Source organism: Doryrhamphus excisus, chromosome 18 (assembly GCF_030265055.1).
Source record: "Doryrhamphus excisus isolate RoL2022-K1 chromosome 18, RoL_Dexc_1.0, whole genome shotgun sequence".
NCBI classification, from domain to species: Eukaryota; Metazoa; Chordata; class Actinopteri; order Syngnathiformes; family Syngnathidae; genus Doryrhamphus; species Doryrhamphus excisus.
The window spans coordinates 17,445,720-17,458,680 of record NC_080483.1 but is presented as its reverse complement, the minus strand read 5'-3'; the positions used below and the strand labels follow the sequence as shown (position 1 = coordinate 17,458,680).

General features: G+C 43.8%; 1 protein-coding gene across 2 annotated transcripts in view; it reads right to left on the bottom strand.

The window, feature by feature from the left end:
* The window catches only part of LOC131106610 (plexin-A1-like), a 158,973-nt gene extending 155,344 nt beyond the window's left edge, over positions 1 to 3,629 (bottom strand). For both annotated transcript variants that reach the window (XM_058055833.1, XM_058055834.1), the window contains exon 1: positions 3,515 to 3,629. The gene's annotated coding sequence lies outside the window, so the exon portion shown is untranslated. The remainder of the gene's footprint in view (positions 1 to 3,514) is intronic.
* Positions 3,630 to 12,961: the final 9,332 nt, after the last annotated feature.

Genomic DNA, 12,961 nt, shown 5'->3' with positions numbered 1-12,961 from the left:
AAAGAGGAGAGAAAATTAATTATACATAACAGACAGTTCACTTGGATGAGCAAGACGCAGACAGGAGGAAAAAAAAACTATGACTGCTGTCCTCAAAAGGACACAAAAAACGGATCAGATTTTTCAGCTGCGCCCCAATACTGGTCACACTTGAAGCCTGAAGTGAGGAGCTGAACAAGGGGTCTTTGAGAAAGAAGGTCAAGGAATCAAACAAAGCAAACTTGGCTTTCATTTCCAATTCTCCACACTGGCACTGGCATCATGCATGCTTCCTAATTGGTGTATTTTCTGGGGACCAAAACAAACCACCGGGCTTGAGCAGACCAGTCTCTTTCCGTGAAACGTGAAGAACCTCACGGGCAGCTTCAGCAGCCTTTAAATTTGCTCCTGATTGGGACTGATGAGGGTTTATGCAGCAAGCCCACCTGCACGCTTACGCTGAGATATGATTCCTAATGCGCCGGCACTTCACAGTTCAGCGCCGCCCACCGAGTCTCCATTCTCAATCCCAGCTCTTTATTTGAACCAAATGGAGGTCATTCCTATTTGAAGAGTCAAGACAAGCCCGCCAGGTATTGGCGAGTGAGTTTATTTCATATTAGGACTTGTCGGCTGGAGAGGCTTTAGCACTAAGAGAGCTGTGTGGTCTGACTCGGGTGTGTTGTGATACTACCGGATGGATCCAAAAACCCTATGGACGCTTCCATAAAACAGCAGTGGTGACAATGACGGGACGCAGGAAAAAGGGTAGGAAGTCGAAGACCGATCCAGCACTTGGCGGCACGGCATAGCATAATGTCTCTGGGATGAGATGACTTATGACTAACTTGTCATGCACTAAGGACAACAACAGCATATTTCATAAATGAATAATAAAAACGGAACACAGTGGAGGAGATATGGTGCATTTTTTTTATACAAGTCAGGAAACGGCAAGCTCGATGCAGCAAGGCTGAGTCTCACACTCGCTCTGAGAAATGGAGGGTGGAGGGATTACACACGTAAATTGACGAGTGAAAACGAAAGGAAAGGAGCGGGGTGGGGGAGAGAGCAAAAGGAAGAAAAAGGCTGAGAGTCGCGTGAAAGGAGGGCGGTCGGCGCTCCTGACAGAAACGCGAGGCGAGAAAACAAGATCGTGAGGGAAGGAAGCCGGGAAGAAATCCTGAGTGGCAGCATAAGGTCGGAAGAACACACAGGATAGGAGGTAGGAGGTTGAGGGAAGGATGAGATGGTCGTACAGGCGGGCTAAACCGGGAAAGGAGGTGGCTTTTCCAGGCTGGGAAGCGCCGGCGTGATGACAGTACATATATTGGCCTTCCATGTGAAAGCTATGAATCTCAGCACAAACAGAAATGATTTCTCATTCCCGCTGATTGCTCATTTCTCGCTTTAGCACGATTCCTCTGCTTTGTCATCCATCTCCAATCTAATTAGACCTTAAATATCCTGCTCAGTGAATACACCAGAGGAATGCATGGAGGGGGTGGGGGGGTGACAGGAGCGGGAGGGTGTCGACAACCACACAAAAGCCCAAAACAGAGGGGTGAAAAGTGCTCATGTCAGCAAGAATTCCAAAGTTTGGCCATCACGCGTTTGAGCCTACAGACGGGCTGATGGACGGGCGGCTTTAGAAAAGGCATGACGCTGCTGCTCTATTGTGGCTTGATCTGGATCATAATTAGGCAAGATTGGGGTAAATCGCTCGTCGCTTTCTGGCGAGGTTGCAGGAACATGGAAATGTCATGCAAGGCTGCAGATTCGGGTTCTGATTTTAGACGTACCGACCCAAAGTTTGACAAGCTCTGAAACTTCAGCTGGCTGCTCGTGCATCTGCATATACATCTATACCAGGGGTCAGCAACCCCTGGCTCCAGAGCCGCATGTGGCTCTTCAGCCACTTTGTTGTGGCTCCCTTCACAACGCTCAAGTATTTTTTAAAAATACCCTAATGGGAAAAAATATGCATTTTTTAATGAGTTTTTTTTTTTAAATCTGACTTTCTGTGAGACCCTGAATGAATTGAAGTGAATGAGTTCTGACTCGTGATTGGATGAGCTCAAAGAGCTCACATGTGACGAGAAGCAACAATTTGGTGTAAAAATTTGGCGTTAAAACTGATTCAAACTTTCAAAAGTTTATAAGATATTGTTTTTAAATGATGTTTTGCGGCTCCTATCTGTTTTCCTTTAGTAAGCGTGTGGGTAAAATGGCTCTTTTGATAATAAAGGTTGCCGACCCCTGATCTATACATATACATCTACGTATATATATGTGTATATAAAGCAATGGCCGTTTAAAAGGTTAAGTGGAGCGGTGATGGGTGGACGCCATGCCTTAAATAAACACCAATGCCATGCTTGAATCCCCCCGCATTTGCTTGTGATGCTTGGTGGAACATTGCTGTCAATAAGGTGATGCTGCTTGACTGAGCAAAGGCACAAGTGGGCCACGTCACTTATGATAAGTAACTCAAGTGTGGACAGAGATTCTTCACACTTGCTTTATTTGAAACATACCAGTGAGCTAGAAGTGGATAATGCCGAGCCGAAGGAGCCATAGTTATACTGAATGGACACTGCAGTGGTTTCCTGCTCCGGTTAAGCTTCCCTCTGTGATTCCTCAATAGAGATCCATCATTCCCAACAGGTTCCAAATAAGTCACGAAGCGGAAACGGTCAGAGTGCAAATATAATTTGGATTTGGGTTCAAAGAAAACGGCAGCGGGGACTGACTGGAATCGAACACAGCAGCGAGTCCTTGCAACGAGCTGCCAAGCAATGCGCACTCCACACACCCACAGACTCCGCTAGATGCCTGCTCAATTGCTGTCGAATAACGAAGCTTACAAATTGCTCTTACTCGAGAGCGCCTGAACGCACCACCGAATCACCGAGTCACCATTTCTAATTATTCCACAGCTAATAAGGGCATCGATTTTTTTTAGGGCGAGCACCGGCACGTCCCTGTGGAGAAATCCCACGCAAGGCATTCCCCTCAGGAGCATTTAGGAGAGCTCTACGTTGCCAATGTAAAGAAATAAAGGCTGACTGTCAAATGCGTGAAAACCTGTGATTATGCGTGGAAGTGGAAGTGGAGCTGGTGGCGTTGGCTAGCTGCTCGGTGTCAACAAACATCACCCTGGTGGGCTTTTTGGTGTCCCGAACGCCAACATTTTACACACCGCAAAAGTCAACACGGATCCGACTCCCATAAAGTCCCCGAACGTTGCAGCGAAATGTCCATTTACACTAAAGGAGGGGCGTTCAGGTGCGGGCTTGGCAACCAACTTTCCCCCGCTTGCGTTCGCCCAAGTCGGGCCTAAGAAGGCTGCAGCTCCCGGCCACATTCACGCCTTTCCACGACCGTCTCCGTGGGAGCCTCGGGTCTTCCAGCGGGGTGGGGGGGTCCGACCACAGCAGCGGGAATGCCTTGGAACCTCCATACGTGAGCCGGTCCGCTTAGCCAAAAACACGCTAGTCGGTCACGAACTACGCCCGAGCTTGAGTTGACTTACCGGTCAAGTGATCCGTAGCGAAGAAATCCTCGCCATGGTTTAAATTCCAAAACTTGGCCACATTTCCACTCAGTTCACGGAGTGGCGGTGCTCTCTCTCCGGCGGCTCCCTGCGTGTGAATGGAGAGAAGAGGAATGCAGCTCCGATCCACGCGGAGGAGGAGGGGGAGGGGGAGGTGAAGGGAGAGGAGGAGGAGGAGAGGAGGAGGTGATCTGCCCCTGTAGTGCCCCTTTGAGCCCATAGAGGGCGCCCCTGGTTGTCTGTGTGCGTGGTTTGAAATGTCAGTTAGACACCCACGCTGATCCACGCCGTGTGTATTTCTATGCATTCCATCTGACAGTCATTTTAAATTCAATTAACTGTTAGTTCGTGTTTTCCTGACTAATTTGTATTGTAAATAATTCATTCTTTGTGGCGCTTGTCTGAATCGCTAACAAATCCCAGCATTCCACAGATGACTAGCACTAGCACATTGCTAAACATATTCCACAAATGAAAACATGCTAAATATAAGCCGGGGATGAATTGACTTATTTCTTTTGAAGATAATTAGTTTACATGGAACAACTGACGTTCCAAAGTCAGTCCTAAAATGCTCCCTGAGGCCAGCATTTGATTTTACAGGAAAATCCTTCCCCGGAATTCTACAAAATAAAGACAACACCTCAATATAGACCTCGATAGAAACACAGTGGAGTTAAGTTTAAAGTTTCCCCCGCCTCCTTTCCATAGTCCGCCAGCTCCAGCTCACCTGGACAATTCCAGTCCAATATCCAGTCCGTGATCAGATTAACACAAGAGAATGGGAACAAAACTGTAGACTTGGACTAGTTGAGGCTGCTTTTCCATTGCATTGCTGGGGACAATATTTCATTCCCAGAGGCATAGCAACAGGGTAACTACTGCCTCTGACCCCCCCAGCTTGATGAACCCACCCTGTGTATATGGTCAGCATTGTAAAAAAACAAAACCAGGCTTAGCTACACATCTTAAAATTTCAGCACCAAGGCTAGATTTTTGGCCACACCCCATGAATCCACTATTGTGGTTTTGGTACTATTCTTTATTCATGGCTGTGTTCTTAGGCTAAAATGTGTGAGTGAGAGAACCTCACAGAAAAATGATTTCAGTACACGTTCCTCATGGTCGCGCTTACATTTCTTTTCCGGTCGAGCTTTTTTCCGGATGCCCCAAAACAGCAAAGGGGATTCAACAGAAAAATGACTTCACCCCAGTCTTCAGGAGCCCGTTTTGCCAATTTCATACAGGTCTGCCCTGATGTTTTAACGGCTTTTTTGTCACCCTTCTTGACACCAGGCCATCTTACAAAGGTCTTTGCCTCAGAACCTGCCTGCTCCCATCCCGAGCAAGCGCTGTACCGATGACGGCCCGATCCCACAACTTAATCACCTTTCAGAGAGCGTCCTGATGCTTGCTTGACTTTCTTGGGGTCCCTGAAGCCTTCTTCACAAACCTCTCCCCTGGATGTACTTGATGATATGGTAAATGGATGATTTAGTTGCAATCTTACCAGCAGCAATATCCAAAATGGTGACTGCCCCTGTTCCCTTGCAGGTAACCATGGTTAACAGAGGAAAAACAAAGATTCCACGGACGACCCTCCTTCTGGAGCTTCTAATCACTCTCAACTGTGTTAACCAAAAAAAGTCACTGACGTGATGTCAGCTGGTCCTCTTGTGGTAGGGCTGAAATGCAGTGGAAGAGTTTTGGGCGGCGATTAAGTCCACTTTCATAACTAAGAGGGACTACATTATGGAGGAATCCAACCTGAAGTCGATGAAACTGGCTGAATTCCAATCTATATTCAGATTGTCAAGATTAGAACAGGGATAAAGTGTTTTTAAGCACTTTCCATGTTTCTGCAGCGAAAAAGCTTCAGGGATAACTGAGTTATTCAAGCAGGCAGCTCAGGTTACTGATTGCACTCGGGAGAGCAGAGAGCAAGCGCTGGGTCTGACCACACCACCTGATTGTGTGCTGTGGATGTGTCACAGGAGAGATGTCTGTATTATTGCTTAGGAAAGGGAAATGCGAGTGTAAGGCAGCTGAACCACGTACCGATGTTTCCCCCGAGTTCATCACACAGCCTGGCTTTCAAAGGCCTAGCGTAGCGTTAGCAATGCTTGTTTTGGTCTTAGTAATATGAAAAGATTGGTCTCACTTAGCACGTGAAAAGCCCCCGGACAAGTCGCCTCACTATCCCACAGTGAAACAGTAAGACATTGATTAGCTTTGCAGTTCACATCCACTTCAGCCTTGCTCTACTGTAAGTTCCCACGGGAACGGGTTTTTATAGATGGTGAAATATGGCGGAGTACAAAGGCTACTCTTAATTTCTTGTTGAGTGTGTATTATAGCATTGTGGCGATGAAGCTCTGGAAGATGGGTAAATATAAATGGCACGGAACCTTAAAGAGGCTTAAATAAAGCACCTTCATCTGTGCATACATAACTACATCCAAACTTGTTTTGCATATCGTGCTCACTGACTTTTTTTTAATGAGCCAGATTAGTCTTTGCTGTCATGATTTGACTAGAAGTGCACAGGCTGAGCAGCTTGGGCTGAAAGCACAGAGAATATTAAATCAACTTGCACATGCCTGTTTGCTGGTAGGCTGCTGCTGTTTTGCTTTGCTTTTTTTTATTCATGCACTATTAATGGGCTTGTGTTTGGCGAGAAGAACAAATATTTCCAGTGAGGAGGGCGACTGATCATGCGGAGAACGTTGTATTTGTCCTTGACTATACGGAACGCCTGAGCTACGCTTGGGAGGAAAGAAGTATACAATACTCAGTAAACAACCTCTACTCGGTGTGTATTTATAGTGAATCCATCCATAGCAAAAGCGCACAATTACAGTGGAGGGAGAGTCAAAAGAAGTCCTAAGAAGAAGACCTCCAGGCAGTTTGTGTCACTGCTTCCAGGTTTGGTGCAACTCAAACAATCAGGAAGGCCAGCCTCAGTTAGCACGGATATGCAGATAGAAGCTAGAGAGTCGACTATTCAGGCCAAATAGCATCCAAAAGTAGCCCAATGTGATGGAGTGGATCCATGCACGCTTAATATCAAACGGTTTCCAACATCACCAATCTTCATTATCAGTGACGTCACCGTGTTTGTTGTCACGTTAACCTGAAGTAATCACTGCCGCTGCCATCGCTCTTTTGATTATATGTTATTATATTTCTCATTAACAGTAATTGGTAACGGGTCCGCAAAGGACCATCATGGGTAAGGATCCAGAACGAGGTCCGCCATTTGGTGATGGCTGCCATAGAACAGAGTGAGTCCTTTTGTCAGTCTTACAGTCTCTATGTCTCGTGGGTGGAGGCAGGGCCAGTTGCATACACACAGAGTGTAACCAATATGTAGATTGCAAAATATTGTAATTTTTGGTTTATTTTTCATTGTTCTTTTCTTAAAAGTAATGTTAAAATGTTGTCTCTTTCCCATAAATACAATCTTGTCTATATTTACTTCTATAAATATATGGAGGTCCTGATCTCATGGAGTTTTGTGTGACTTTAGACTTTTTTTCCCAGAAGATTTGACAGTACTTCGGTTTGATTTCAGAGGTTCCACTGTACAAAACAAGTTTAACATTTCCAAGCAAAGAAAAAAAGCTAATTTGGGAGTGTCATTTAATTCCCCTTGGAATGGAAATCATTATCATTTAAAACCACTCAGATTTGAACCAGCAGGTGAGGAGCAGATTACTGGTCTTGTGACCTGAGATGACACCAAGCAGACTAACAAGTTAATGAGTCATTAATTGGCTAACATTAAGACGGTGGCCTGGTGACTGGATATCACCCGACTAAACCTGTCTGATCTCTACAATCCCATTTCAACCTGCTGACACCATGGACCCACAGCATGGACCCACATCATGGACCCACATCATGGACCCACATCAGGAACCCACATCATGGACCCACGGCATGGACCAACATCATGGACCCACAGCATGGACCAACATCATGGACCCACGGCATGGACCCACGGCATGGACCAACATCATGGACCCACATCATGGGCCCACAGCATGGACCAACATCATGGACCAACATCATGGACCAACATCATGGACCAACATCATGGACCCACAGCATGGACCAACATCATGGACCCACATCATGGACCCACAGCATGGACCCCCAGCATGCTGCCAGACTTGGACAACGAGATGCTTCCTGTCCTCCTGATGTAGAAGACATTTGATCATCTTGTTTCCTCTCCTCCTCTGACTGGCCAACACGCATAATAAGAAGACAACAGTAATGATTGTGTTCTCTATGAATAATGCAGCCTCCCTTTAGGCCAGTCGGTGTCTGTTGTCCATACTGTATTACGCAGCATATGGATGCACATATCAGTATGCACAAACTTGATATGAGGATGTGAAGTACGCTAAAAAACTGTGTACAGTATTACATTCAGATACCTCTCCTCTTGAATAAATAATAGCATCCTGCATTTTCTCTTTAAGTTTTAAAATTCAGCCTTGACTTTGTAGGGACGCTGTGGATCAGCTGGTGGAGTGGTCGTCTCATAACCTGAAGGTTGTGAGTTCGATGCTGTTGTATCCTAGGACTGATGGAGTCAGTTAGCAGGAGCAACCCCCAGTTGCTAACAATGTCAAAGTCCTTTGAGCGCCTTGGAGGTGCAAAAGCACTAAGCAAGTGAAAGACCATTTATTTTGGAAAGTAAAGGAAATACAGCTGGAATTGGTGTAGATTCTGGAAGATCACAGGGAGAACATGCAAACTCCGCACAGAGATGGCCGAGGGTGGAATTGAACTCGGATCTCCTAGCTGTGTGGCCTGCGTGCTAACCACTCGGCCGCCATCAGAGTCTTATTTCTATAGTTTCGTACTATATATAAAGCACTATTAAATGTTTGCTGAACTGTGAGTTGCATACTGACTTTTCTGATATCCCATCTATATATATGTGTGTGTGTGTGTGTGTATATATATGTGTATATATATATATATACATATATTGAACGTAGGCTGTGAAGTACAACCTGACACGTTGCGCTTCAATTTCAACATGTCATGTTTGCCATTGCATACACCTCCACACAGTGTGATGCAAGTCAATTCAACACATTACTTTGCCAAATTCAATTCCATTCTGACACAAAGCATTTTTTTCCCTCTTGATGACAGGAAATGTCCAATAAGTGTTCCGCTGCTTCATTAAAGCGTGTCAAAGAAGCACTTAAAAGCAATCACAAGAAAGACATAAAGTTTCGAAACGGGGGTAAGCAACCTTGATTTGATTGTGTATTTTAGCACTGCGTATATAAAATAACATTGCAAGGTTTTAGCAGTTCATAATAATTCTGCCTTAATTGCCTTTCAGTCGTGGGAAACCTTAAGAGACTCCGGGGACTTGTTCCTGAAACGGCTGCACCCTTAAAGGCACGCTGACTGACGATGATTTCATGTGCATCTTTTCATGGAGCTCACCGATCAATTAAGTGTGACTGCAGACCACGAGGGAATATTCTCGCTGGTGTCCGCCGCATTAGCGGCCGCTGCAACTTAATCACCTTTTGGCAACGCGGCTACTTAGACGCTTGATGTTTTATAATCTGTCATAACGCCAGTAAAACATACCGTTAGCATCATCATTCCGGATAGCTGGGAACCATTTTAGGTTCCTTACAAATCTGAAAACCAATTTGTGTGTTAGCCATTTGATTGGCAAGCCTGAAGGCAGCTTCCTCCAATTAGGTCAATTAAGACAAGTACGGCAAACTAAAAAACATTTGTGATGTCATTTTGTATTTGATGGATGTTGTTAAATATTAGGCTGCACGGTGGAAGAGTGGTTAGCATGCAGGCCTTACAGCTAGGAACCCAGAGTTCGATTCCACCCTCGGCCATCTCTGTGTGGAGTTTGCGTGAGTTTTCTCCGGGTACTCTGGTCCCCCCCATTCCATAAACATGCTAGGTTAATTAGCCACTCCAAATTGTCCATAGGTATGAATGTGAGTGTGAATGGTTGTTTGCCTATATGTGCCCTGGGATTGGCTGGCCACCAGTCCAGGGTGGACCAAAGACAGCTGGGATAGGCTCCAGCACCCCCGCGACCCTCATGAGGATAAGCGGTAGAAAATGATGACTGTTAAATATTAATGATAGTAATATCTATGAGTATCATGGAAGAGCAAGAGTATTTTTTCTTTTAGCAGAAACTAGAATGTGAGTCAATTAGCAGGAGGTATTCCAGCAGAGTTGTGCTAATGATAGAGTATGAAAATGTCTTAACACGGGGAAATATGCAGCATAATACCTCCAGTACTGCACTGTAAGACATAGGAGCCATTTGTTGATCGGGGACTTCATTGTGGACTTCATTACACTAAGCCAGTTTGTTAGTCAGCTCACAAGTCCCCTTGAAATTTGGTGGGGAAATATTTGAAGTACCCAATCATGATTCCACTCTTGGTAGAGCGACTAGCACATAATCAGCTACAAACAACGTCTTTGTAGTCTCGCGGCTGCGATCAAACACGTCGCGGCGCCGGTCTTTGCCAGCTTCTGATGCATGCGCCATGGGGCGTTCAGGGTCTGGAGGCCAACACACGCTCAGCCTTTGAGGAAACACACATCATTATGATCAAATTAGTGGAATTTATTTTGGACCTTTCTAATCCTGCCTGCATTCTCAGAGGACGATGACAATTATTAATTATTAAGAAGAATTATTGCATGTAAATAAACATAACCAATGCATGCTTGCATCACCAAGATTGTACAGTACATCGTATTGTACAGTATGTATTTATTATTGAAATATGTTTTTAAAGCGTCAACAAGGTGCTGCAATAATAGCTAAACGTACGTACAAAAGTTCGTACTTCTATTTTACTTCTATTTTGCGTTGATTGTGATTATTTCTATTGTGGACGATAGTGGCTGTCCTTGATTACTTGCGAGCGGGACAATCACATTGATGAAACGCATCCTTATTATGTACCAGGCCGTGGTTACAAAGGTTTTGACTTTTGGAACATTTTAAGTCTTTCATATTCGTCTTCATATTATAAAATGTATTAAAATTAGGGATGCTCCAATCAGGGTTTTAATGTTTGGGGGGGGGGGGCAATTTTGCATGTTGCATGTATGAGCGTGCATTGTATTCTGCGTCCTTGTGGTGTTTTGCAGCAGTGGTTCTAATAATAATAATAATAATAATAAATATCATTTATAACGCACTTTACATCAAATAAATGATCTCAATTATTTTCCGAGTTGAAGACGTGTCCAGACGTGTCCAGACATGTCCAGTTCGTCTCAGTGTGTGTATAGCACAACAGTCCTGATTGGCTAAGGGATAACTCGCCGTTCTGCCTTCTGATTGGCTGTAGACCATTGTCAATCAATCTCCTTTGTACAGAACTGCTTGTTTCCTGTTTTACGATCGCTAGCTGCTAGCAATCATGCATTCTGAATGAAGGCAGAAGTTACAATGCTGTAAATACATCGACGGGGAGGAGGCGGAATATGTTTTAACAAGGATACAAAAACGCCGAACGATGCCAGGACAAGCCACGATCAAAGTTTATGGCCTAATAAACGAGAGAACACTGTCAATATGCTATTCCGTTTGCAGCAGTAACAATTCAGGAATAACACACAATTCAATATTAGAACAACACTTCTATTCTTCTGAGATGTCTTCTTGGAAGAGCTTGTCTATGGAAATTATTCATCTAGAAGAAAATGTGCAAAGTCAGTGGTGACAGATGTTGGCTTCCAACCTTTGTTCATGCTCTATGTTCTATGTTCTATGCCAGGGGTGGGCAAACTACGGCCCGGGGGCCACATCCGGCCCGCCAAGTGTTTGAATACGGCCCGCCCAATCTTTCCAAAGTATTTCATTTAAACTCAACATACAACCTGGCATCATGGCCTGAGCCAACCTTTTGATGGTTGTATCAATTTCGTTGTTTGACATGGTCTGTTGTTTACAAAGTGCTCCTAAAAAAAGAGACACAAGCACATAATAATAATAAAATTAAAATAATAATTATTATATTATTATTATAACTATTATGATTATTATATTTATTATATTAATGCTAATTATTATATTAATTATATATAATATTGTTATATTTGCATATTTTACATAATAATAATATAATAATTATTATTTTAATTTTATTTTAATTATTATAATATTTTATTATTTTTTAAATATTTAAATATAAATATAAAATAATAAATAATAATAGCAGATTGCATGACAATTTTACAGATACAATAATACCAGGTGGACTGTTACGTGTAAAATATATAGTCTGCCCCCCCCGGAAATTTTGTTATATCAATGTGGCCCGCGAGTCAAAAAGTTTGCCCACCCCTGTTCTATGTTCTATGCTCTATGTTCTATGTTCCATGTTCTATGCTCTATGTTCTCTGTTCTATGTTCTATGTTTTATGTTCTATGTTCTATGTTCTATGTTCCATGTTCTATGCTCTATGTTCTCTGTTCTATGTTCTATGTTTTATGTTCTATGTTCTATGTCCTGTTCTTGCAAAGACGTAAACGGCAGTTTCCCAGCACATGTCAAGAATAAAGAAGAGGCCGTACCAGTAGGTGGCAGTAGTCTATTTGCCCCAAGCACTCCAATGCCCCACGTATGTCTGCATCCTAATGGCAATAGTTATTATTTTGGCTTCTAAAATATGCAGCAGTTGTTGATGATTTGCAACAATCTTTTAAATAGCAGGCTGATCATTATTTTGGACAGCAGAAGTTAAGGACGCTTGGAGCTCGGCACCATGGGAGACTGCTTGTCAGAACATACTTTTAATGACTGCCTTACTACTCCCTTTAAACCCGCAGACTCATGCCAAGCTGTTGGCCATGCCAGGTTTTGTGACAGTAAAAGTTTGAGTCGTTTCTTGGCAGGTATGCGTATGTAGAAAGTTGCGTAACAGGAAGTGGGCTCTATTTACCCGGGCCATCGTCTCACACACGAAATGGAGGCCGCATAGAATTTGCTGTACAATAACAAAAAGTACATGAAGTGGTTCAAAGTTGAAAATGTTTTTTTACTGTTTAATTGCAACATTTCTCTGATCCAGTTTGGGGGAATTGTGGGCTTTTGCATTATTTTTCTTTTGTTTTTGTTTGTTTTTTATCCTGCAGTGTTTATGTGATTGGGGGCCCAATGCGAAATTCATAGTACAAATTTATAGTACTCCACATGCAATGTCATATTATCAGTTTCTCTAGCATTTAAAAGGGGGGGGGGGGTGCTAGGGGGGTGCCACCCCCCCTCCCATTCCATAAACATGCTAGGTTAATTAGCCACTCCAAATTGTCCATAGGTATGAATGTGAGTGTGAATGGTTGTTTGTCTATATGTGCCCTGGGATTGGCTGGCCACCAGTCCAGGG